We start from the raw sequence: 25,048 nt of genomic DNA, 5'->3' as shown, positions 1-25,048 counted from the left end.
TTCCTTATATGAGAGGCTAAACCTGTGGTTTGCACTTTACAGGTCATCAGAGCTACCATCTTCATTCTCTATGCATGGTGTTGGCCTGCATCGTTTCCCCATTTTTGTGCATGAAGCATAATGTTTTTTGCTTGTTCATTGAGCAGGAGATGTGTGCGGTCATAGTGCAAAGGGGAGCAGCCTGGCTCCTCTGGCTCCACCCTTCCTGGGCAGTGTCAGCTCACCTCCAATCACGTGAATTTCTTGGTAGGGTTGGTCCCAAAATCTGCAGATGCATACCTGGGCAGCAGCCATGTTGAAAGGCCTGCAGCTGAGATCAAGCTCTACCCTTCTTTGAAATACAACTTAAAGGTATTTTTCTCTTTTCTTTCTCAACTGGGCTTTTTGGCCAGTCTAATAATTTCTCCCAAAAATAAATCCCCCCCAAAAATTTATTTAAATGTTTACTTATGGGCTGTTGATACAGTACAATAGTTATGGTGCTTGCCTTGCACGTGATCAACCCTAGTTCAAATCCCCAGCACCTGACCTGGTTTTCAAACCCACTAGGTATGATCTTTTATTGCAGAACCCTCAGCACAGCTAGTATGGCTAATACTATTATATAATACATTATATAATACATTATATAAATATACATTATATAAATTATACATTATATAATACATTATATAAATGTGTGTCTATATCCAAAAAAATCATATGATAAATTCCACTGAAAGCATGTGCGTGCATACACAAGCACACACACACCATTCTATAATAAATAACTTTTCTAATGCCAGGAAGATAACTTTTATCTATTTTATCTTATGCATCTGGTCAGGGATTTGGGGTGCACACCCACCCACCAGTGTTCAGGGGTTATTCTTTGTTCTGTGTTTATAAATAATTCTTGGCACACTTTGGGGGGTCACATGTGTTGTCGAAGATTTGACCAATGGTAGGAAGGATGCAAGAGTAGCACCTTAGTTTGTATTGTCTCTCTGGCTCCGAGGTATTTTTAGATGGAACACGGAGTAAACATTGCCCCTTATACTGTGGGTGGGCCTCATTGAGGTATCTGGCAGCCCTAAGAGCAGGGACTAAGCTTTCTTATAATGGGAACTTTTTTTATCTTTTTGGTTTTGGAGTATCACACCCAGCAATGCTCATGGGTTATTCCAAGCTCTGCACTCAGAAATTCCTCCTGGTGGACTCAGGGGGCCATCTGGAATGCAGAGGATTAAACCTGGTAGTGTCAGCCACTGCACGTCAAATGCCCTATCCACTGTACTTTCTCCTCAGTTCTCAAGACTAAGATTTCTCAAAAGAGAAATTTCCCTGAAGACTATGACACTGGAGCCATGTCTGAGTTTCCATCAGTTTCCTCATATCCTGTGAAATCTGAACTCAAGACAAATAATCAATCCATTTAAATTTTTAGCTTCCAACCCACTTTGGATTGCCTAGAATCATATAAGCCAACGACTTAAAGTAAAACAGAATATAAGAGTATACAACTGCTAGTTTGATTCCCTAGAGAACCTTTACATTACAATCACTATATGTTACTCTAAAAGTTTTATGAATAAAGTTTACTACATTTCAGAAAAGTATAAATACGTGCTATAATTCACATTTTACTATTTGAGAAATTTGAGAAAAGAGAGACTCTGGAGAACTTTTATCAGATGGGTTAGTTGATTCCTTCAACTCCATTATTTTCACCTCTTTAGTTAAGTTGCCCCCAAGATATTTGAGTTTGTGTGCCACTAATATGAATATGATTGTTTTTCAATGTCCATTTTTTTCTCTATCATTATTAGTGTAGAAGAAGGCCATTGACTTTTGTGTGTTAATTTTGTAACGTGCCACTTTGATATATGAATCTATTGTTTCCAGAAGCTTTTTGGTAGAGTCTTTAAGGTTTTCTAAATATAGTATCATGTCATCTGCAAACAATGAGAACTTGACTTCTTCCTTTCCCATCTGGAAGCTCTTGAATCTTTTTCTTGCCTAATCTCTAGGGCAAGTAATTCCAGTACTATGTTGAATATAAGTAGTGAGAGAGGGCAGCCTTGTCTTGTACCATATTTTTCAACTCCATTATTAACTATTATTATCATTGCTACAATTTTATTGAACCTCTCCTACTTACCATATTTTAAATGTAGATAATCATAGCTACTTCATTGGATTTTAGATAGTTTTATAAAATAGATAATGCATATAAAGCAGGGGTCTCAAACTCAATATACCTGGGGGCTGCAGGAGGCAAAGTCGGGGTGATCCTTGAGTGAAAAGTCAGTAGTAAGCCTTGAACATTGGGGGTTGTGACCCAAAAACTACAACAAAACAAAACAAAAAAAGATTCCTCTAGGGCAGGGCCACAAAATGTTGTACGGAGAGCCGCAAACAGCCCGTGGGCCGCAAGTTTGAGACCCCTGATATAAAGCATCTAATATTTTTTCGCCTAACTCATACTGCCCAATACATTTATATAGTTTGTCATTCTAAGAAAAAATAAAATAAAAACCAGGCAACCCAACATACTTAGAATAACATGATTAGGGCCAGAGAGATAGCATGGAGGTAGGGTATTTGCCTTGCCTGCAGAAGAATGGTGTTTTGAATCCTGGCATTCCATTTGGTCCCAGAGCCTACCAGGAGTGATTTTTGAGTGTAGAGCCAGGATTAACCCCTGGAACTACCGGATGTGACCCAAAACAACAACAACAAAACCCAAAACAAGCATACAAACAAAAAAGAATAACATGATTATAGCTATTATTTTTAAGTATGTAATTTGGAGAAACTTAAAAAATTTTTAACTCTAACTTCATGCTGAAATGCATAAGAGTCATTCTTTGGGCTGGAGAAAGAGACAAAGGACTAAACACAAGACATGCATGAAGAATTCCTAGATTCCATCTCTGACTCCACACTAAGTTACTCCCTGAGTACTAAGCACCATTGGAAGTGATCATCTTCTAAGCACTATCAGGTGTGGTTAAAAAATTAAAGAAAATCATTCTTTAATTTAAAGTTAACTATTACTAACAAAACTTTTTACAGATATATAACATTAAATAATACCAGTTATTATTACTACCACTAATAATATCTAGTAAAATTTAGTAAGGACATCAAACTGTATGATATATTTGGGTTTTTGGTTTTCAGGCTATACCTAATAGTGCTCACTCCTGGCATACTACCTGGGATTGATTGCTCCTGGCAGTTCCGGGAGAATCGTGAAGTGCCAGGAATTGAACCTGGGCTCAGTCGACTGAACTATCTTTCTAGCCCAAGAAAAAATGTTATAAAAAAGCTGTGGAAATATTAAGGCTTTTTAAAAAGTAAATCAAGTCAAGACCAGAAAGATAGTACCTGCCTTGTACACACTCAACCCAAATTTAATCACTGGTACCACATATGGTCTCCAAGTATAATTCCTGAGCCATGAACAATAAGCTCTGAACACTGCTGGATGTAGCCCCAAAACCATTTAAACAGTGTAAAGCAAGATAAACTTTGCCTATTTCACAATATTTTTTGAAGTCAGTTCCCTTCATCATTTTTCATTAAAGTCAGGGATGCAAAGAGCCAAACTAGCCACTATATTAACATGGTCTGGCCCTAATAATCCAGAATATTACTCAAAATAAACACTTCCTATACTCAAAAGAAATGCTTCCTATATAAATGTGGCAACCCACACTTCTGTTTTTCTAATTCATAAAAAGGCTCGCTTTCATGTTTTTGTCTAGTCACAGAAACAGGTAACTTTCTCTTCTCCACTTCCTGATCCCCAGAGAGAACATCATTATTGGGTTGCAGGAACAAAGGCAAAGGATCTGCTATCAAAGCCTGTGCACCAGGTGAAAAAGCTCAAAGGCTTCAGTACATACTCTGCACAATACTCTAGGAGCAATATCTTGCACTGCATGATCTTAAAGGCATCACTAGAAACAGCCCGTGAGCATAGCACCAGGAGTGGTCCCAAGCACCAGCAGGTATGACCCTGCTGACCAAGAATTTAAAGTCCAAGAAACACACACACACACACACACACACACACACACACCACATTCCCATATGATCCAGTTATATCACTCCTAGAAATATACCCTAGGAACACAAAAACACAATACAAAAATGCCTTCAGCACATCTATATTCATTGTAGCACTATTTACAATAGCCAGAATCTGGAAACAACCAAGATGCCCTTCAACAGACTTCAAAAGATGAATGCCTAACAAAACTGTGATACATATACACAATGGAATATTATGCAGCCACAAAAAGAGATGAAGTCATGAAATTTTCCTATAGATGGATGGACATGGAAACTTACACTAAGTAAAATAAGTCAGAAGGAGAGAGATAAACACAAAATAGTCTCACTCATCTAAGAAAAATAAAAGACATTATTATAATACTTCCCAGAGACAACAGAATTGAGGGCTAGAAGGACCGGCTCACAATATGAAGCTCACCACAGAGAGTGTTGAGTGCAGTTAGAGAAATAACTACACTAACAATTATCATGACAATGTTATTAAGTGAGAGAAGTAGAATTCCTGTCTCTAATATAGGCAGGGGATGGGGGAAGAGGTAGATGGCAGGCATTGGTGGTGGGAGTGTTGCATTGTTGCACTGGTGAAGAGAGGTGTTCTTTTTTATGACTTAAACCCAACTACAAACATGTTAGTATTCATGGTGCTTAAATAAAGACATTAAAATAATATGTGTGGGTTTTTTTTTGGAGGGGCCACACCCGTTTGATGCTCAGGGGTTACTCCTGGCTAAGCGCTCAGAAATTGCCCCTGGCTTGGGGGGACCATATGGGATGCTGGGGGGATCGAACCGCGGTCCTTCCTTGGCTAGCGCTTGCAAGGCAGACACCTTACCTCTATCACCACCTCTCCAGCCCCAATATGTGTGCTTTATAGTCCGGTGTGTCTTATAGAGCAAAAAGTATAGTACTAACCTCTCAGAGTCAGCTGTTCAAAGGCCTGAGGTCAGAATCTTAGACCAAATCTAATATATAGAAGGATACCCTAAATGACAGCTATCATACTGGAGTGTTGTGCCAAAACTGTCCATTGGATAGAGAATTCCTGCAATTGTAGCTGGGCACCCTGAAACAGATTCCAAAGTCACTAGTAGGCTCTTGGTCCTATCACTTCCTGCACACACACAACTTCATTCCTTTGGATTATAAAATGTTTAGAAGTAATATGTAAAAAGTGCATAGTGGCATTAATAAATGATGGTTATATTAGTCTTATTCTAAGTCATTCTTCCCTTGTCCATCAAGAGTCTATTCTACACACAAAAACTAAATAGAGCCTTCTATAATTATTGCTGCAAAATCAGACGAAGTCATGTTCAGGGGTCATAGAGTACTAAGGATTGAATGCAGGGTATATGCACTACCACTTGAGCTACATTCCTGGCATACAATGAATATTTAAGAGCACAAATCATAATATAGCATGCCTGTGCCAAAACTCTCTGGTAGTGCAGTGTAAAATCTGAAGTCTGGGCTCTGGCCTTATAAAGCTTTATCGTGTAGCTTTAAAAATCTGCTCAAAATTTCTAAAGAAATTTCTTTAGTTCTCTTATTCATCTTTCTAAAAAAGTTTCTCCGTGAATTTCATGAAGAACTTACTGTAATTATGGCACTTACATAGCACTTACTGTTGTACCTTATACAACAGTAACCCCACTAACACAAGGATTTTATTCTTTGTACCCTGCTTAATTTTCTTCATTTCAGGTACTTACCACCTGGCATGTTATATAATCTATAACTTTTCTTTACCATACTGGAAAGTTAGGTGTAACAGAGTATACTGGGATTTTGTTCTGTTCATAGTTGCGTACCTATTTCCCAGGTAACAGTGGCAAATCATAGTAAACCCTGTTAACATTTGAGAAATGGAAAGCAAACAGTAAATGAATTTTGAAAAAGTACTGTACTAACTCATGGAAATACTGAATAAATACAAATTTACTTTGAGAGGCCACATATGGTGCTGAGGATGGAACCAGGGTAACCAGGATGCAATTGAACTCTCCAAACCCATATAATATCTATCCTCCCTCTCAATCTCTATGTCTCTTTCTTTTTCTCTGCCTCTCTCTTCTTTCTTGTTCATGCAGTCAATCTATTATTATTTTTTTGTGTTTTTTGTGGGTTTTTTTGTTTGTTTGTTTGTTTTGGGGGTCACACCCAGCAGCACTCAGGGGTTACTCCTGGCTCTGTGCTCAGAAATCGCTTCTGGCTGGCTCAGGGGATCAAATGGGTTACTGGGATTTGAACCAGTCTGTCCTGGATCAGCTGTGTGCAAAGCAAACGCCCTACCACTGTGCTCTCTCTCCAGCCCCCAGTCACTTTGTTTATTGACCACTGAGTTCAGATTATTCATAAGATTAACTTACTACCAATCTACTCTTTTTCACACTGCTTGCTTTATATTTCTCTTCTCTTTCTCCACTTGTTTCTGATTTTCCATTTTATTATAAAGGATCCATTTCTAAGCTCAAGTTCCAAACTTCTTATTGTGCAACCAATAAAATATTTAGGCCTCAGTCATTCCAAATGGCTTATGAAGAGTTCACACTCTAAGCTTAAAGCAAAATGCTAATGGATATTGAGTGATTGATTAGCTAATGGCTAGAAGCAAAGGCTCTAAAGACTGCTGTGGATGGTTTCTGCTGCTTCGTGCTTTATCCCTAGAACAGGAATCTCAGCAACCACACCTACCATCCTCAACTTCTGTCCTCAAATCAAATCCCATAGAAACTTTTCCTCAAAGATGATCCTCCTCCTTTTATCTCTCCCTCTCCACTGCTGTCCTCCAAGCCAACATTTCCTAGGAGTCCTTAGGAAGCTTCACTTCATCATAAACATGCTCTCCCTCCACACACTATCTCCACTACTTGTCTATAACTTGCTTCATATATTGAGTATGCTTCACATCTCTATGTTCCTTCAGTAAAGGCTGCTCCTTCTCCTTCATGTTCCATGAAAATCCCCTCTGAAATCCACACCATTATCAGACATTCTCTTCCCTTTTCTGAACTCTAACCTCTGGCCACACCCCATTATTCGCTGCAAAGTTCAGCATCTGATTCACTGCTTCACTTTTTTGAGCATCATTTTCATCTGAAAAGATCTTCAGATCATTAGATAAAGCAACTCTTAAGCCTCAAGAACACTAACCTCTTGAATTCAAAGTCTTTATCATATTTCTTCCACCCTATGAGTCTACTCTGGTGATTAAATCATCTGGAAATAAATCAATTCTGAAACTTCTTAATCCAAAACATAACCTTCAATTTCTGGCTCCCAGGGCAGGAGATAGTTCATCTTGTAGAGCTTCTGCATAGAAGAAATGATGCCCACAGTTCAGTTCCCCTTCCTTGGCACTGCCCCACATGCTGTGCTGCATTTAAAATTTCCAGCATTGAATAGTGTTTGTGATCTCTCCAGTGCAATGCAAATGGGTATCAGTACTACAACTAAGTATGTGACACTGGCAAACACTGAAAGCACTGCAACCAAAGTGTGTACAAGCTGCACAGCTAAGGTGTGCTGCCCCTAGCAAGCAACATAGCTAAGTGTGGAAATACCACAGTCAGGTGTGTGATATTCCCTATCTCTGGTCACCAAAGTAGCAACAGAATAAAGGAAGGAAAAGAGAGAGAAAGAGACCGAGACAAATACAGAGATGGAGAGATAGAGACAGAGAATAGTATCTAGAATCTATAGAAATGGTGGCTCTCCAGTTCTCATTCCTTTTTTTTTTAATATGGAACGCTTCACGAATTTGCATATCATCCTTGTGCAGGGGCCATGCTAATTTTCTCTGTATCATTCCAATTTTAGTATATGTGCGCCGAAGCGAGCACTCCCATTTCTTTCTTTTTTTCTTTTTTTCTTTTTTTTAGTTTTTGGGCCACACCCGGTAACGCTCAGGGGTTACTCCTGGCTGTGCACTCAGAAGTCGCTCCTGGCTTGGAGGACCATATGGGACGCCAGGGGATCGAACCACGGTCCGTCCTAGGCTAGCGCTGGCAAGGCAGACACCTTACCTTTAGTGCCACCGCACCGCCCCCATCTCATTCCTTTTTAAGTTAAAAATCAGATGTCACCCAACTATAACTAAAGTGTGAAAAAGTTTCACCGGGACCTTGAGAATGACTGGAGTTGGATAGACTGGTATGCCTGGGACCCAGAGTCTGTCTTATGCCAATAAACTTCTGGGGTGAGGCCTTTTTGTAATCAGGTCAAGGATTTTTTTTCCATTTTCTCCATTTTTCTGGACCTGTGCAAACATTGGCAATTGCCACTATCACACCTTTACTATATTTTTTTTACTCTTATCCTTTAAGGAAAAAAATACAACTTACTGAACATAAAAACAAATTACTGTAGTAGAATGCCTGTCTCAAACACAGGCAGGAGATGGGAAGGGAGGGAGAGGGTAATGTTGCACTGGTGAAGGGAGGTGTTCTGGTTATGACTGTAACCCAAATATGATCATGTTACTTAAATAAAAGATATATTTAATTAAAAAATCAGATGTCACATAAGTAATGATAGCCAATAGATAAGCCTGAATATGTGCCAAATACTGTTTTGAGCTGCATTAAAAATTAGTTGTATTCTCAGAATAATAAGAAGTTACAATACTCACCTAAAATTGAGAAATTGGAGGCATACTGTTACCCAATGGGTAAGTACTGAAGTTAGAGTTTAAATTATTCAAGGCTATGTGACCCTAGAATAAATATTCTAAACTAGTCATTATTTTGTTTACACTTGTAAAAGGTTTGTTTTCACTCAAGCAAAATTAAACAGGATATCACTATTAATAAATCATATACTCTCATTTTAAATTAAAATTTAATTTAATTTAATTTTAGTTTTGGGGTCACACCCAACAGCTCAGAATTTACTCCTGGCTTTGTACTCAGAAGCCACTCCTGTGCTCAGAAGCAGACTCAGGGGACTATATGGGATGCTGGGATTCGAACCAGGGTTCGTCCTATGTTGGCCGCATGCAAGGCAAAAGCGTTACCGCTGTACTATCACTCCGGCCCCTATGTTAAAATTTTAAGTTGATTCATATGATAAATAAATTACTTATAAAAGAATATCAACAAAGGTTCTTTGAATAAATAAAATACAATCTAACTTGACAATTTTTTTATGATAATCAAGTCAATGACTTACCTTTTTTCTAGTCCTCCTCATTCTTGATTTCTCACCATACAATTTTATATGTATTATTATTATATGATGACTAAGAAATAACTGCAGGAAAATAAATAGAAGAGGTGGGGGTAGGGGATTAAGGAACAATAGTACAGCAGATAGGGCACTTGCCCTGAGTGCAGCAGAGCCTATTTTGTTCCCTGTCATACCATATAGTCCCCTGAGCACTGCAAGGAGTAATTCCTGAGTACAAAGCAAAGAGTAACCCCTAAGTACCATCAGGTGTAGGCCTGCCACTCCCTCCTACGAAGTATAAAAACAGATGAATATAAGATTCGTGATAAAATATATTCAGGCCAGAGCAGTGGCACAAGCAGTAAGGCATCTGCCTTGCTGGTGCTAGCCAAGGACGGACTGTGGTTCGATCCCCCGGTGTCCCATATGTTCCCCTAAGCCAGGAGTAACTCCTGAGTGTCACCAGGTGTGGCCCCAAAAACATAAACAAAAACAAATATATATGTATGTATATGTATATATATGTATATATGTGTATATATATATGGTCAGGGAGATCCCGTAAAGGACCAAAATTCATACTTTTTATACAGGAGCCCTAGGTTCAATCCCAATACCACATAAGCCTCCCAAGCACTGCAGTGTGTGTTCCTACTAAGTTACTGAAATCCATAATTGCTTAGATAATGTTTAAAACACAAAGTACAGTTTCTTTTTTCTAAGGTCACATAATTATCATTATTAAAGTAAAAACAGAGACAACTATAATAAAGAAATGATTTTTGAAAAAAGCATTCTTGTTTGTTTCTAAAAAAAATAATGATATCTGTCTTCAATTCCTCGGGCTCTATTAGGAGAAGATTTAAATATCAACTAATGCAATGCTTAGACAGTATCTAGAATGTAAAAACTCTTTTACTCAGTTTTATGTGCCTGGAAAAAAAAAAGAAATAGTGTACTATGTGTTTCCAAAGAGATGATACAGCAGGTAGAACGCTAGACAGCAATCCCCTGAGCCCACTAGGAGTAATCCCTAAGTGCAGAACTAGGAGTAAGTCCAATATATAAAGTAAATACCAAGCAATTTCCAAAAGAATAAATCAAAGTATGTAATTCAATTGACTCCTCTTCCCACTCTGTATCTCTGCATCTCCCTGTCAAACTCAACACTTCAGATTAAAAGAAAACCATCCAGATTGTAGAAGCAGGCCATGGGCAACAGAATTCTAAAACTCTTCAACCATGTCTTTCACTCCTGAAAACAGATAATAATACCACTAAAAATAAGATCATGGTGACATTACTGGTGAAAATCCCAAGTTCCTATTATTTCTCCTTAGTGGAAAATATTAAGCTGAGTCTCTCAAATTGACACTTGTATTAAGGTTGGATTTAATCTACTGTATCACAGAGTCATTAAAAAAAACACAATAAACAAAGCATTGAAACAAAATACTGAGCTGCTATCTTTTGTTTACAAATTCAGAGTTGAATGAGTTTTTGAACTTCGTTTAAAGCATATGTGCAGCTTAAAAGTGTAATTTTTGCCCTTCTGAAGTCTTAGAACAAAGGGTTAGGCTCAATAATGTTTAACCTTGGAACACAGAAGGAAGAGAAAAAACTGAAAGCAATATGCCATAACTGATTATTATCACAGTTCAAGGGAAAAGGTTACTCTGATACAAAGTAAAAGGGGTCATTTCAACATCTGTGCTAACTATTGAAAAACAATTATTTTTCTAACACAACAAGTTATAAAAATTAGTAGCATAAAAGCACATGTTCTCTGAAGGTCCCTTGCTTTGTTGGTGGGAGGTATAAAGGGCTTCCCAAGTGAAGAATTGAGGGCCCAGGAGAATCAACATCTGATGATTCTTGGTAAACTAGATCATGAATAAAATGCTGGAGTTCCAAAGTACAGTACTGTTCAGGACCTGTGATGCCATCCATTGCTGGAGATCAAACTCTGTGCTATCTTCCAGCTCACCCCATCCTATTGCTTCTTAAAGATCCATTCCCAACACTCCAGTTTTAGCACAAACAGAGCCTTTTTTTTTGCATCAGCAAAATAGCTGAAACTTATAACCCATTCTCACTTATCTGTGACCATTTTTAATGTGGCTAAAGTATAAAAGTGATAAAATTTCAAACTTCTTAATATTTAAACTGAGCTAGAAATATGTAAGATATTTTCTCTATCTTTTTAGCAGCAGAAAGGGTGACATATGAGTTTGAAAATCAAATAATCTACCTCTGGAAAACTGCTGAATATAGAATCCCATAATGGGGTGTGATGTCAAAGATTGACTTAAATCGATTAAGCAACTCAATAGCTTGCATTACAGCAATCATTAAAATTTCATGAACTCTGTGAGAAGATGCCAGTATAAGTGCTGGAGTAAAATAACACTGGAATGGAAAGATCCTACATACTATGAAGAAAAATAAAGGACTAATATCATTTACATTTCAGCAAAACAAAGTCAAGCAATGCCTTTTGGGTCAGTTTATTTTAATAGTTATTCTATTTTATATCAATAAATTTACAAAGAACAGATCTCAATAGGTCCATATTCATATCACAGACTCTTTGCTTGCTCACTCAACCTTGTAGATGAGATTAACCTTCCACCTGACATTCTGGGGGCCTTTTAGGAACAGAAAGTAGATTTCTTTTATTTTCACCTGTATCCTGATTGCCTCCACCATCTCAGTAGGCTCACAACTATATCTAAGGCAACTTTTAGATAATTACTACATCCCATGTCCATAACTTCACTCGCCACTGCTTATACCCTGACAGCATTACTCATTGTACCTCATACTGTACATACACACATCACAAAGAACAAGAACAACCAATGCTGGTGTGAATGCAGGGAGAAAGGAACTCTTGTTCACTGCTGATGGGAATGCTGTCTAGTCCAGCCTTTCTGTAAAACAATATGGATATACCTCAAAAAAGTGGAAGGTGACCTCCCTTATGATCCAACAATACCACTCCTATGAATATATCATAGGAACGCAAAAACACAATAGAAAAATGCCCTCTGCACTCATGTTCATTGCTGTGCTATTTATAATAGCCAGAATCTGGAAAACAACTAGGTACCCAACAATATATGAGTGGCTAAAGAAACTGTGGTACATATAGACAATGGAGTACTATGCAACTGACAGGAAAAATAAAGTTATAAAATTTTCCTATACAGAAATGAACATGGAGACTATTATGCTCAGTAAAATGAATCAGATGGAGAGAGGCAAACACAGAATTGTCTCAGTCATCTGTGGGATATAAGACAAATAAGAGACAGTATGGTAATAATACCCAGAGACAATAGAGATGAAGACTGGAAGGTACAGCCATGATAGAAGCTTACCATAAAGACTGGTAAGTGTGCAGTAAGAGAAATACATTAACAATTACCATAACAATGATAGTGAGAGAGAAAAATAGAATGCCTGTCTTCTGGGAGTGGGGGAGCAGGGAAATGGAGGACATTGTTGGTGGGAGTTGCACTGGTGAAGGGGGTCTTTCTAAGATTGAAACCCAACTAAAAACATTTTGTAAACATGGTGCTCAAAATAAAATAAAATTCCACAGTGCTCAATAAAGAAATTATTAAAAAATAATAAATAAAATGAAATTCTGATGTGTTTCAATTCACAACAATCATTACTCTTATTATTGTGCAATAGGAGCTTCTCCAAATAGAGTTGTAACTGACATGCCCTCTTCCACTGCCATTTGTAAGGGTAAACTTATAAATTTGACAAATTAGACAAAGTGACAGGCAAAGTTTTATTAGCAAGCATTCTGGAAGATTAGAGAAAGGCACTTCCATCAAGTCCGAGGATCAGCAAGCAATTTTCACAGGGAAAGAACTGGAGGACAGAAAAGTGGTTGAAAACTGCCCTTACACACTGGTCTTCAGCAGCACTTCTGATGAAACATTCTGTCTGTATGATAGATCCTTGTATAGGCTTTAGGGGGAAGGACAGGATGAGGGAAACTTTTGACAGCCCAAAGTTAAAGCAATGTGCTGGTTGTAAATTAAGAATCCACCTTTTAATTCCTCTTGGAATAATTTCGGTTTGTCTGACTGGATCATATTCTCTTTGCTTTTTTCTTGCTTTCTCCTTTGACAGAATGTGTCACATTCATTCTTTTTTTTAATATTTTTACTTTATTTAAACATCTTGATTACAAATGATTGTGATTACGTTTCAGTCATGTAAAGAACATCCCCTTCACCAATGCAACATTACCACCACAAATGTCCCAAATCTCCCTCCATCTCACCCCACCCCCACCTGTACTCTAGACAGGCTTTCCAGTTCCCTCATTCATTCACATAATTATGCAAGGATGGTTCAACATATGCAAATCAATCAACTTCATATACCACATCAACAAAAGAAAGACAAAAACCACATAATCATATCAATTGATGCAGAAAAGGCATCTGGCAAAATCCATCACTCATTCATGATGAAAACACTCAGCAAAATAGGGCTGGAAGGAACCTTCCTCAAGATAGTTACAGCTACAAAAAGCCCACAGCCAACATGATTCTTTTTTTTTTTTTTTTTTTGGTTTTGGGGCCACACCCGGCGGTGCTCAGGGGTTACTCCTGGCAGTCTGCTCAGAAATAGCTCCTGGCAGGCACGGGGGACCATATGGGACACCAGGATTCGAACCAACCACCTTTGGTCCTGGATTGGCTGCTTGCAAGGCAAGCTATCTCTCCGGGCCCCCAAAATTATTCTTTTTTTTTTTTGTGGTTTTTGGGTCACACCCGGCAGTGCTCAGGGGTTATTCCTGGCTTCACGCTCAGAAATTGCTCCTGGCAGGCACGGGGGACCATATGGGACACCGGGATTCGAACTGATGACCTCCTGCATGAAAGGCAAACACCTTACCTCCATGCCATCTCTCCGGCCCCCCAAAATTATTCTTAATGGCGAAATAATGATACCATTTCCTCTAAGATCACGCACTAGGCAAGGCTGTCCACTGTCTCCACTCTTATTCAACATAGTTTTAGTAGCCCTAGCAATAGCAATCAGACAAGAGAAGGGAATCAAAGGAATTCATATAGGGAAAGAGGAAGTCAAACTAGACCTATTTGCAGGTAATATGATGATATACATCGAAAACCCTAAAGAGTTCACAGAAGAGCTTCCAGAAATAATAAAGCAATATAGCAAACAAACCATCTACAAAGTCAATACACAAAAGAAAGTAGCATTCCTTTATACAAATAACAAAGCAGAGGAAAAAGAGATAAAGAAGTCCATAACATATAAAATAGTATCTAAAAAATAATCAAGTACCTAGAAATCAACCTAACAAGAGAGGTGAAAGATCTATACCATGAAAACTTCAAAACACTTCAGAAAGAAACTGAAGAGGACCTACAAAATTGGAAGAACATCCCATGCTCATAGGTAGGAAGAAACAACATCACAAAATGACCATCTTACCTAAACTACTGTAAAGATTCAATGCAATCCCTATCCAAATTCTGACGTCATTTTTAAGAACATAGAACAATCAGTTATAAAGTTTGCAGACAAAAGATCTAGGTTAGCCAAAACCATATTTTAAAAAAAGAAACTGGTGGCATTTCTTTACCTAACCTGAAGCTTTACTATAAATCCATAGTTATCAAAACAACATGGTACCAGAACAAAGTCAGAGTCTCAGATCAGCGGTCCAGAATTGAATATCCAATGATATACTCCCAAATATATGACAACAAATATTTGACAAAGGAGACAAGAATTTGGAATGGAACAAATATAGTCTCTTAAACAAATGGTGTTGGATCAACTGGATAACCACCTGTAAAAAAAACTAAAGATTGATCCATACCTCACACTTACACAAAAGTCAACTCAAAATGGATTAAAGACCTTGAAATCAGATCTGAAACTATAAAGTTCACTGAGGAAAACATAGGAAAAACAATACAAGCCCTATACCTCAAAAATGTCTTTAATGATAGAATACCAATGACAAGAGCTATAGATAGCATCAAACCTAAATAAATGGAACTACATCAAACGAGAGATAGCTTGGAGGTAAGGCATTTGCCTTTCATTCAGAAGGTCAGTGGTTCAAATCCCGGCATCCCATATGATCCCCTGAACCTGCCAGGCATGATTTCTGAGCATAGAGCCAGGAGTAACCTCTGAGCACTGCCAGGTGTGACCCAAAAACAAAAAAAAAAGTTATTGTATGGCAAAAGAGACACATATTAAAACTAGAAGACAGCTAACAGAATGGGAAAAAAATTGTGCATTCAACACATCAGACAAAAATAAGATATCTAGAATATACAAAGCACTCATAAAGGTTAGCTCCACAAAACCTAAAAATGCCATGAAAAATTGGGATGAAGAAATGAATAGACACTTCTCTGAGGAAGACCAACAGATGCCAATAGACACATGAAAACATGTTCATCATCACTCATCATTAGGGAAATCCAAATCAAGATAACAATGAGGTATCATCTTACACCAGTGTCTTTCTCTCTCCCTCTGACTTACTTCACTCAGCATATTAGATTCCATGTACATCCATGTATAGGAAAATTTCATGACTTCATCTCTCCTGATAGCTGCATAGTATTCCATTGTGTGTATATATACCACAGTTTTCTTTAGCCACTCATCTGTTGAAGGGCATCTTGGTTGTTTCCAGAGTCTGGCTATTGTAAATAGCACTGCAATGAATATAGGTGTAAGGAAGGGATTTTTGTATTGTATTTTTGTGTTCCTCGGTTATATTCCTAGGAGTGGTATTGCTGGATCGTATGGAAGCTCAATTTCCAGTTTGTGAAGGAATCTCCATATCACTTTCCATAAAGATTGTACTAGACGGCATTCCCACCAGCAGTGAAAAAGAGTTCCTTTCTCTCCACATCCCCACCAGCACTACTTGTTTTCCGTTTTTGTGATGTGTGCCAATCTCAGTGGCGTGAGGTGGTACCTCATAGTAGTTTTGATTTGCATCTCCCTGACGATTAGTGATGTTGAGCATCTTTTCGTGTAGGTGAAACACTCCAGGACATTGAGACTAGAAGCGTCTTTAAGGAGGAGACAGCACTCTCCAAACAAGTGGAAGCAGAGATAAACAGATGGGACTATATTAAGCTGAGAAGCTTCTGCATCTCAAAGGAGATAGTGCCCAGAATACAAAGGCCACTGAGTGGGAGAAATTATTCACCCAATACTCATCAGAAAAAGGACTAATATCCAAAATTTACAAGGTACTAATAGAACTATACAAGAAAAAAAACAACTAACCCCATAAAAAATGGGGAGAAGAAATGAACAGACACTTTGAAAAAGAAGAAAGGCAAATGAATTCATATTTATAGCTTCTAGACAGGGGCTCTCATCCACTTTCCCCCCTTTTATTTTCATCATTAAAATTTTACTGTAAAATATGTCCTCCTCTATGATTTTATACTTTAATTTTTTTATTTGAGAGAGCCTTTGCAATTAATTTCTTTGTTTTATTCTTTGTGATGTGTGCCAGTTTGTAGCATAAAATGGTACCTCATTGTTTTTTTACTTATAACTTCTTTTTTAATATCTTTATTTGAACACCTTGATTACAAATATGATTGTAATTGGGTTTCAGTCATATAAAGAACACCCACTTTTACCAGTGTAACATTCCCATCACCAATGTATAAAACCTCCCTCCTCCTTCCACCCACCCTGCCTGTATTTGACCACACACTTTCTACTTTCCCTCATACATCCACATTGTTATAATAGTTGTCAGTGTAGTTATTTCTCTAAATGCACTCAACACTCTTAGTAGTGCGCTTCATATTGTGAGCTGGACCTTCCAGCCCTCATCACTTTTGTCTCTGAGAATTATTGCAAAAATGTCTTTTATTTCTCTTAAAACCCATAGATGAGTAAGACTATTCTGTGTCTATCTCTCTCCTTCTTACTTAGTTCACTCAGCATAATAGATTCCATGTACAACCATGTATAGAAAAATTTCATGACTCTATCTCTCCTGACAGCTGCATAATATTCCATTGTGTACATGTACCCGTTTCTTTAGCCATTCATCTGTTGAAGGGCATCTTGGTTGTTTCCAGAGTCTGCCTATTGTAAATAGCACTGCAATGAATATAGGTGTAAGAACAGGAGTTTTGAATTGTATTTTTGTGTTTGTAGGGTATATCCCTAGGAGTGGTATAGCTGGATCATCTGGGAGCTCAATTTCCAGTTTTTTGAGGAATCTCCATATCATTTTCCATAAAGGTTGGAATAGATGGCATTCCCACCAGCAGTGGATAAGTTCCTTTCTCTCCACATCCCCACCAGCACTGCTTGTTCTCATTCTTTGCAATGTGAGCCAATCTCTGTGGCATAAGATGGTACCTCATAGTTGTTTTAATTTGCATCTCCCTGATGATTAGTGATGCAGAGCATTTTTTCATGTGCCTTTTGGTCTGTTCATTTCTTCTCCCCATTTTTTGATGGGTCTATATGTTTTTTTCTTGTAAAGTTCTGTCAGTGCCTTATACCTTTTGGATATTAGCCCCTTATATGATGGGTATTGAGTGAATAATTTCTCCCATTCAGGGGATGGCTCTTGTATACTGGGCACTATTTTCTTTGAGGTATAGTAGCTTCTCAGCTTAATATATTCTCATCTGTTTATCTCGGCTTCCACTTGTTTAAGAGTGCTGTTTCTTTCTTAAAGATACCTTTAGTCTCAATGTCATGGAGTGTTTTACCTATGTTTTGTTCTATATATATTATGGCTTCAGGTCTGATATCAAGGTCTGTAATACATTTGGATTTTGCCCTTGTACATGGTATTAGCTGGGGGTCTGAGTTCACTTTTTTGCAAGTGGCTAACCAGTTGTGCCAACACCACTTGTTGAAGAGGCTTTCCTTGCTCCATTGAAGATTTCTTGCCCCTTTATCAAAAATTAAGTGATTTAATGTCTGGGGAACATTCTCTGAGTACTCAAGTCTAACCACTGATCTGAGGATCTGTCTTTATTCCATTACCAAGCTGTTTTGATAACTATTGCTTTGTAATACAGTTTAAACTTGGGAAAAGTAATGCCTTCCATTCCTTTTCCCAAGGATTGCTTTAGCTATTCGTGGGTGTTTATTGTTCCAGAAGAATTTCAGAAGTGTTTGATCCACTTCTTTAAAGAATGTCATAGGTATTCTTAGAGGGATCACATTAAATCTGTACAATGCTTTGGGGAGTATTGTCATTTTAATCCTGCCAATCTATGAGCAGGGTATGTGTTTCCATTTCTTTGTGTCCTCTCATTTCTTGAAGCAGGGTTTTATAGTTTTCTTTGTATATGTCCTTCACATCTTTAGTCAAATTGATGCCGAGATATTTGAGTTTTTGTGACACTAATGTGAATGAGGCTGTTTTCTTTTTGTTTGTTTGGTGTTTTGTTTTTGAGGGGCCACACGCGGTAGTGCTCAGAGGTTATTCCTCTGCTCAGAAATCGCTCCTGACAAGCATGAGGAACCGGATGGAATGCCAAGGTTCAAATCACTGTTGGTCCTGGGTTGGCCGCTTGCAAGGGAAATGCCCTACCATTATGCAATCTCTCCAGCCTTAGGGGTTGTTTTCCTAATGTCCTTTTTTCCCCTATCATTATTGGTGTATAAAAAGGCCACTGATTTTTCTATGTTAATTTTGTAGCCTGCCACATTATTATATGAATCTATTGTTTCTAGAAGCTTTTTGGTAGAGTCTTTAGGGTTTTCTAAGTATACTATCATGTCATCTGAAAACAGTGAGAGCTTGATTTCTTCCTTTTCTATTTGGATACCCTTGATATTGTTTTCTTGCCTAATCCCTATAGCAAGTACTTCCAGTACTATGTTGAATAGGAGTGTTGAGAGAGGACAGCCTTGTCTTGTACCTTGTCTTGTACATATTTATAGGAAAGGCTTTTAGTTTTTCTCCATTGAGCATAATATTTGCCATTGGTTTGTGGTAGATAGCCTTAACTATATTGAGAAATGTTCCTTTTAGTCCCATTTTGCTGAATTTTTTTTTATCAAGAATGGGTGTTGAACCTTATCAAATGCTTTCTCTGCATCTATAGATATGATCATGTGGTTTTTATTTTTCGCATTGTTGATGTTGTGTATTATGTTGTAGTTGGAGTTGTAGGAGACCAATCTAGAAAATGAACCTACTGTGGGAAATGAAGGCTGATTAAACTGAAGTGGGGAGATTTGGTTGCTGTAAAACTGTTCTTCCAGCGGTTGCAGGAGCAAGTTCTCTTTAAACAACATCAGATGCCAAAGCTCTTTAAGGACAACTTTGAAGCTATAGGAATTCTGCCATTACTACTAGCACAATGATGGCTCTGATGTCATTAGAACTATCAACTCCATATTACTTTTTGTTACAAATCTTACAAAGGGGGGGTGGTTCTGGAAACTAAGATCCATATTCTATTTTAAGTCTGAATATTTGGTTTTTATAAACTGTTCTTGGAGGCTCAATTATCATCCCTGTCCATCTTGTAAGTGTCATGTTTTCATCATCTTCTAGCCCCAAGGTAACTGTGCCATCTCCTACTCTTTTCTTATAGTTCTTCCAACAGTCAAAAACTGTGAGGGACTTTGACTCCCAGGCCCATAGAGACTGCCATCTTGCATCAGTGTCATCCTAAAGGACATTTCTGAATAAAAGGCAATACCTGGACAAATCTCTGGGTTTGCATTTCTAAGGAAAATGCTGTAAATTACACAAAGGAAAGTTCACATCAGTGTTGAGAAGTTCAATTTCTCAAAACTGGAGTATCATGACACAAAAAAATCTTCTGGGGTCCCTTGAAAGTTGTGTACCAGTGTTAGCTGATAGGTAACAGAGGGCTAAGGAGTCAAGTTGGGTTCAAGCTCTGCTCTGTTTATTCAAGGCACAAGATGGAATACTTATACTCAATTTCTTGACAGATCATAAAGCTAGTTTACTAAAATGGCATAGGGGCAAATTGTTCAAGTCATATTTCAGACATAGGACAATTTCACATTTGAGACTGCTTCTTGCTATCAGTAGTTTCTCAGTAGCAAGGTCAGTTGAGAATTGTTTTGGTTTTATGCTTACTGAAATGTGAACTGAAATATGAACTCTTACGATGGCTGCACGTAGGCTAAGAGTAAAGTTAGATTTGAGGGTGACTAATTATTCTGTAAGACTAAATAAAAATACTTAAGTCTAAGCAAATGTTCTCATAGGGTGTGTTTATGTCTAAAAATTTTAATGTCAGCTAAATTATGTCTCAAATAATATTTATGCTACATCCCTTTATTTCCAGAATGCCTCATGAACAGGAGACCAAGGTTTTTTCAGGACCCTAATTCCTGTAAGTACAGGTTATTTTTGCAAGCATCTTTTCTTACAAGTGTTACTTTTTCATACGTCCGCTCTGTGAATACAAACTGCTTTTAAAAAGTTCCTGTAATAGCAGGCAGCTTTAAAAAAAAAAAAGCCCTCCCTTTGCAATTAGGACCTTTATAAATGTGGTGCCTTCCTAGGCCTCAGGATTTGTTAACATGGGGTATGTAGCACTGGAGGACCCAAAGGTTCAGTTGATTTCAACTTGCTTCCATCCCCCAGCAATATTCACTTCTTTGGTCATTTCATCTATATTCGGGGATATTAGTATTCATAGACAAGTAACTTAACAATCAAGAATCAAGTCTTCAAGCATGAGAGACACTGAAAGATCTAACTTCAAACTCAATATGTCTAAATTGGGTATTGGTGTTTCAACTGCCTTTTTTCTCAGTTTTCCCCATTCCAGGAAGCAGGACTCAGGGCATCAAGGACTGAGTGGTAGAGTTGCAAATTCTAAAGCAAACACCAACCCTCATGTTGAGCAAGATGCTGGCACCATCACAAGTCTGTGACCTCTGCCACACGGTATATGGGTACATGCATCCCAGCTAAAACATGTGGCTATGTGGAGAACCACGACCAAGTGTGTGACCCACAGTCATGGGAACAGCAACAAAGGGCAAAAAATAAGAATAAATCATATTGTTGTGAATATATTTTAGAGAATTATAACAATTTTATTGATAGAAATTTAGAGAGATGTGATGGGAGAGAGAGAGTGAGAGAAAACAGAGAAAGAGAGATAGAGAAATGTGTTCAAGAAATACATGGGAGGGGCCGGAGAGATAGCATGGAGGTAAGGCATTTGCCTTTCATGCACGAGGTCATCGGTTCGAATCCCGGCGCCCCATATGGTCCCCCGTGCCTGCCAGGAGCAATTTCTGAGCCTGGAGCCAGGAATAACTCCTGAGCACTGCCGGGTGTGACCCAAAAACCACAAAAAAAAAAAAAAAAGAAATACATGGGCTTGGGAAAAAAAGCCATTTTGTTATTTTTTAATAAAATAGGGCCACCAATCATTACTGCTAAATTAATTGGTTCTAGAGAACAGATGTTCATGGGCAAAGGTTTTGCCAGCAAGTAGCACAATTTGGGCAAAGGACCTGGGAAAGCAAGCGATTCTTTTTATTTCCCTAAAAATCTGCTTTGATTTATTTATAAAAAGGAGTACTTATTATTGTTACATACTTCTATGAAGTTGCACCATGCCCTGACCTGGGTCAGAGACGGCATAGGGAGAAGGTCACTTGCATTGTATACCCTGTTCAATCTCTATTACCATATATGGACCCAAGAACCACTAGGAGTGAACCCTGAGCACATAATCAAAAACAACCCTGAGAACTGCTAGGTGTGGCTTTATCCCTTCCCCCCAAAAAAGAGATAAACTAAGCTAAGCAAAAATGCACTTTGAAAGAACTATTTCTCCACTTTTCTCGAGCTCTCCAGCCCCATCTTATTAACCTTCTCCATTCACAGTCAGTCCCACTGACCTTACTGAGGATTGTCTCATCTTTTTCTTTGATTTTTATTACCCCACAAGTGAATGGATCATTCTGGGTATTTGCCTTTTTCTCTCTAATTCAGTTCACCAAAGCTATCTACTTTTAATTATCTATACTTCCACCTCTATGAAAAAGTCTCCAAGATTTGAAGTCTCAAAAAAATACAATTTTGTGGTGAAAATTCTCAGTGCAGAAGACTGAAGTCAGTGAAATGTAGCAGAATAGCCAGTGTGCTTAATAATTCTCAAGCTCTAAAATTTTTAATTCCCCTTACTCAGCCTTCAACACCAAACACAACACTTCTTTTCTTTTCTTTGTTTTTTATTTATATCTTTATTTAAGTATCTTGATTACAAATATGATTGTGATTACGTTTCAGTCATGTAAAGAACATTCCCCTTCACCAGTGCAACATTCCCACCACCAATGTCCCAAATCTCCCTCCATCTCACCCCACCCCCACCTGTACTCTAGACAGGCTTTTCAGTTCCCTCATTCATTCACATGGTTATGGTAGTTCTCAGTGTAGTTATTTCTATAACTGCACTCACCACTCTTTGTGGTGAGCATCATGAAGTAAGCTGGAAGTTCCAGCCCTCCTGTCCTTGTCTCTGAGGATTGTTGCAAAAATGACTTTTATTTTTCTTAAAACCCATAGATGAGTGAGACTATTCTGCATCTCTCTCTCCCTCTGACTTATTTCACTCAGCATGGTAGATTCCATGTACATCCATGTATAGGAAAATTTCATGACTTCATCTCTCCTGACTGCTGCATAATATTCCATTGTGTATATGTACCACAGTTTCTTTAGCCATTAGTCTGTTGAGGGGCATATTGGTTGTTCCCAGAGCCTAGCTATTGTGAATAGTGCTGCAATAAATATAGGTGTGAGGAAGGGGGTTTTGTATTGTATTCTTGTGTTCCTAGGGTATATCCCTAAGAGTAGAATAGCTGGATCGAATGGGAGCTCAATTTCCAGTTTTTAGACGAATCTCCATATCGCTTTCCATAGAGGTTGGACTAGACGGCATTCCCACCAGCAGTGGATAAGAGTTCCTATCTCTCCACATCCCCGCCAGCACTGATTGTTCTCGTTCTTTGTGAAGTGTGCCAATCTCTGTGGTGTGAGATCGTACCTCAAAGTTGTTTTGATTTGCATCTCCCTGATGATTAGTGATGAGGAGCATTTTTTCATGTGCCTTTTGGCCATTCGTATTTCTTTTTTATCAAAGTGTCTGTTCATTTCTTCTCCCCATTTTTTGATGGGATTAGATGTTTTTTTCTTGTAAAGTTTTGTCAGTGCCCTGTATATTTTGGAGATTAGCCCCTTATCTGATGGGTATTGGGTGAATAGTTTTTCCCACTCAGTGGGTGGCTCTTGTATCCAGGGCACTATTTCTTTTGAGGTGCAGAAGCTTCTCAGCTTAATGTATTCCCATCTGTTTATCTCTACTTCCACTTGTTGGAAAGTGCAATTTCCTCCTTGAAGATGCCTTTAGTCTCAATGTCATGGAGTGTTTTACCTACGTGTTGTTCTATATACCTTATGGTATCAGGTCTGATATCAAGGTCTTTAATCCATTTGGATTTTACCTTTGTACATGGTGTTAATTGGAGGTCTATTTTAGCTTTTTTGCAAGTGGCTAATCAGTTCTGCCAGCATCACTTGTTGAAGAGATTTTCCCTGCTCCACTTAGGATTTCTTGCTCCTTTGTCAAAAATTAGGTGTTTGTATGTCTGGGGAACGTTCTCTGAGAACTCAAGCCTATTCCACTGATCTGAGGGTCTGTCTTTATTCCAATACAATGCTGTTTTAATAACTATCGCTTTGTGTTACAGTTTAAAGTTGAGGAAAGTAATGCCTCCCTACTTCTTTTCCCTAGGATTGCTTTAGCTATTCGAGGGTGTTGATTGTTTCAGATGAACTTCATAACTGTTTGATCCACTTCTTTGAAGAATGTCATGGGTATTTTTAAGGGGCTCACGTTAAATCTGTATAATGCTTTGGGGAGTATTGCCATTTTAATTATGTTAATCCTGCCAATCCATGAGCAGGGTATGTGTCTCTTTTTCCGTGTGTCCTCTCTTATTTCTTCATGTCTTTGGTCAAGTTGACTCCAAGATATTTTAGTTTGTGTAGCACTAATGTGAATGGGATTGCCTTCTTAACATCCATCTCTTCCCTATCATTATTGGTGTTTAAAAAGGCCATTGATTTCTGTAGGTTGATTTTGTAGCCTGCCACCTTGCTATATACATCTATTGTTTCTAGAAGCTTTTTGGTAGAGTCTTTAGGGTTTTCTAAGTAGAGTATCATGTCATCTGCAAGCAGTGAGAGCTTGACTTCTTCCTTTCCTATCTGGATGCCCTTGATATCTTTTTCTTGCCTGATCGCTATAGCAAGAACTTCCAGTACTATGTTGAAGAGGAGTGGTGAAAGCAGACAGCCTTGTCTTGTACCAGAATTTAGAGGAAAGGCTTTCAGTTTTTCTCCATTGAGGATAATATTTGCCATTGGCTTGTGGTTGATGGCTTCAACTAGATTGAGAAAAGTTCCTTTCATTCCCATCTTGCTGAGAGTTTTGATCAAGAATGGTTGTTGAACCTTATCAAATGCTTTCTCTGCATCTATTGATATGATCATATGATTTTTATTTTTTTGTTATTGATGTTTTGTATGATGTTGATAGATTTACAGATGTTAAACCATCCTTGCATTCCTGGGATAAAACCTACTTGGTCATAGCATATATCTTCTTGATGATGCACTGGATCCTATTTGCCAGGATTTTGTTGAAGATCTTTGCATCTGAATTCATCAGGGATATTTGTCTGTAATTTTCTTTTTTTGGCAGCATCTCTGTCTTGTTTTTGT

General features: G+C 38.1%; 1 protein-coding gene, 1 non-coding gene and 1 pseudogene across 4 annotated transcripts in view; all 3 read right to left on the bottom strand.

Annotated features, from left to right (window-relative positions):
• DST (dystonin) overlaps positions 1-25,048 on the bottom strand; it is a 541,070-nt gene that overhangs the window by 430,533 nt on the left and 85,489 nt on the right. The gene's annotated exons all lie outside the window — the stretch shown is intronic.
• On the bottom strand, positions 7,802-7,907 carry LOC126015182 (U6 spliceosomal RNA). The gene has a single exon (XR_007498073.1). It is a non-coding gene; the product is annotated as a U6 spliceosomal RNA (small nuclear RNA).
• LOC126013602 (ubiquitin-conjugating enzyme E2 variant 1-like) lies at positions 19,411-19,916 on the bottom strand (annotated as a pseudogene).

The sequence above is a fragment of the Suncus etruscus genome, chromosome 7 (genome assembly GCF_024139225.1).
Source record: "Suncus etruscus isolate mSunEtr1 chromosome 7, mSunEtr1.pri.cur, whole genome shotgun sequence".
In the NCBI taxonomy this organism is placed as follows: Eukaryota; Metazoa; Chordata; class Mammalia; order Eulipotyphla; family Soricidae; genus Suncus; species Suncus etruscus.
Note: the sequence above shows the minus strand (reverse complement) of the source record. Positions and strands in the feature narration are given on the sequence as shown.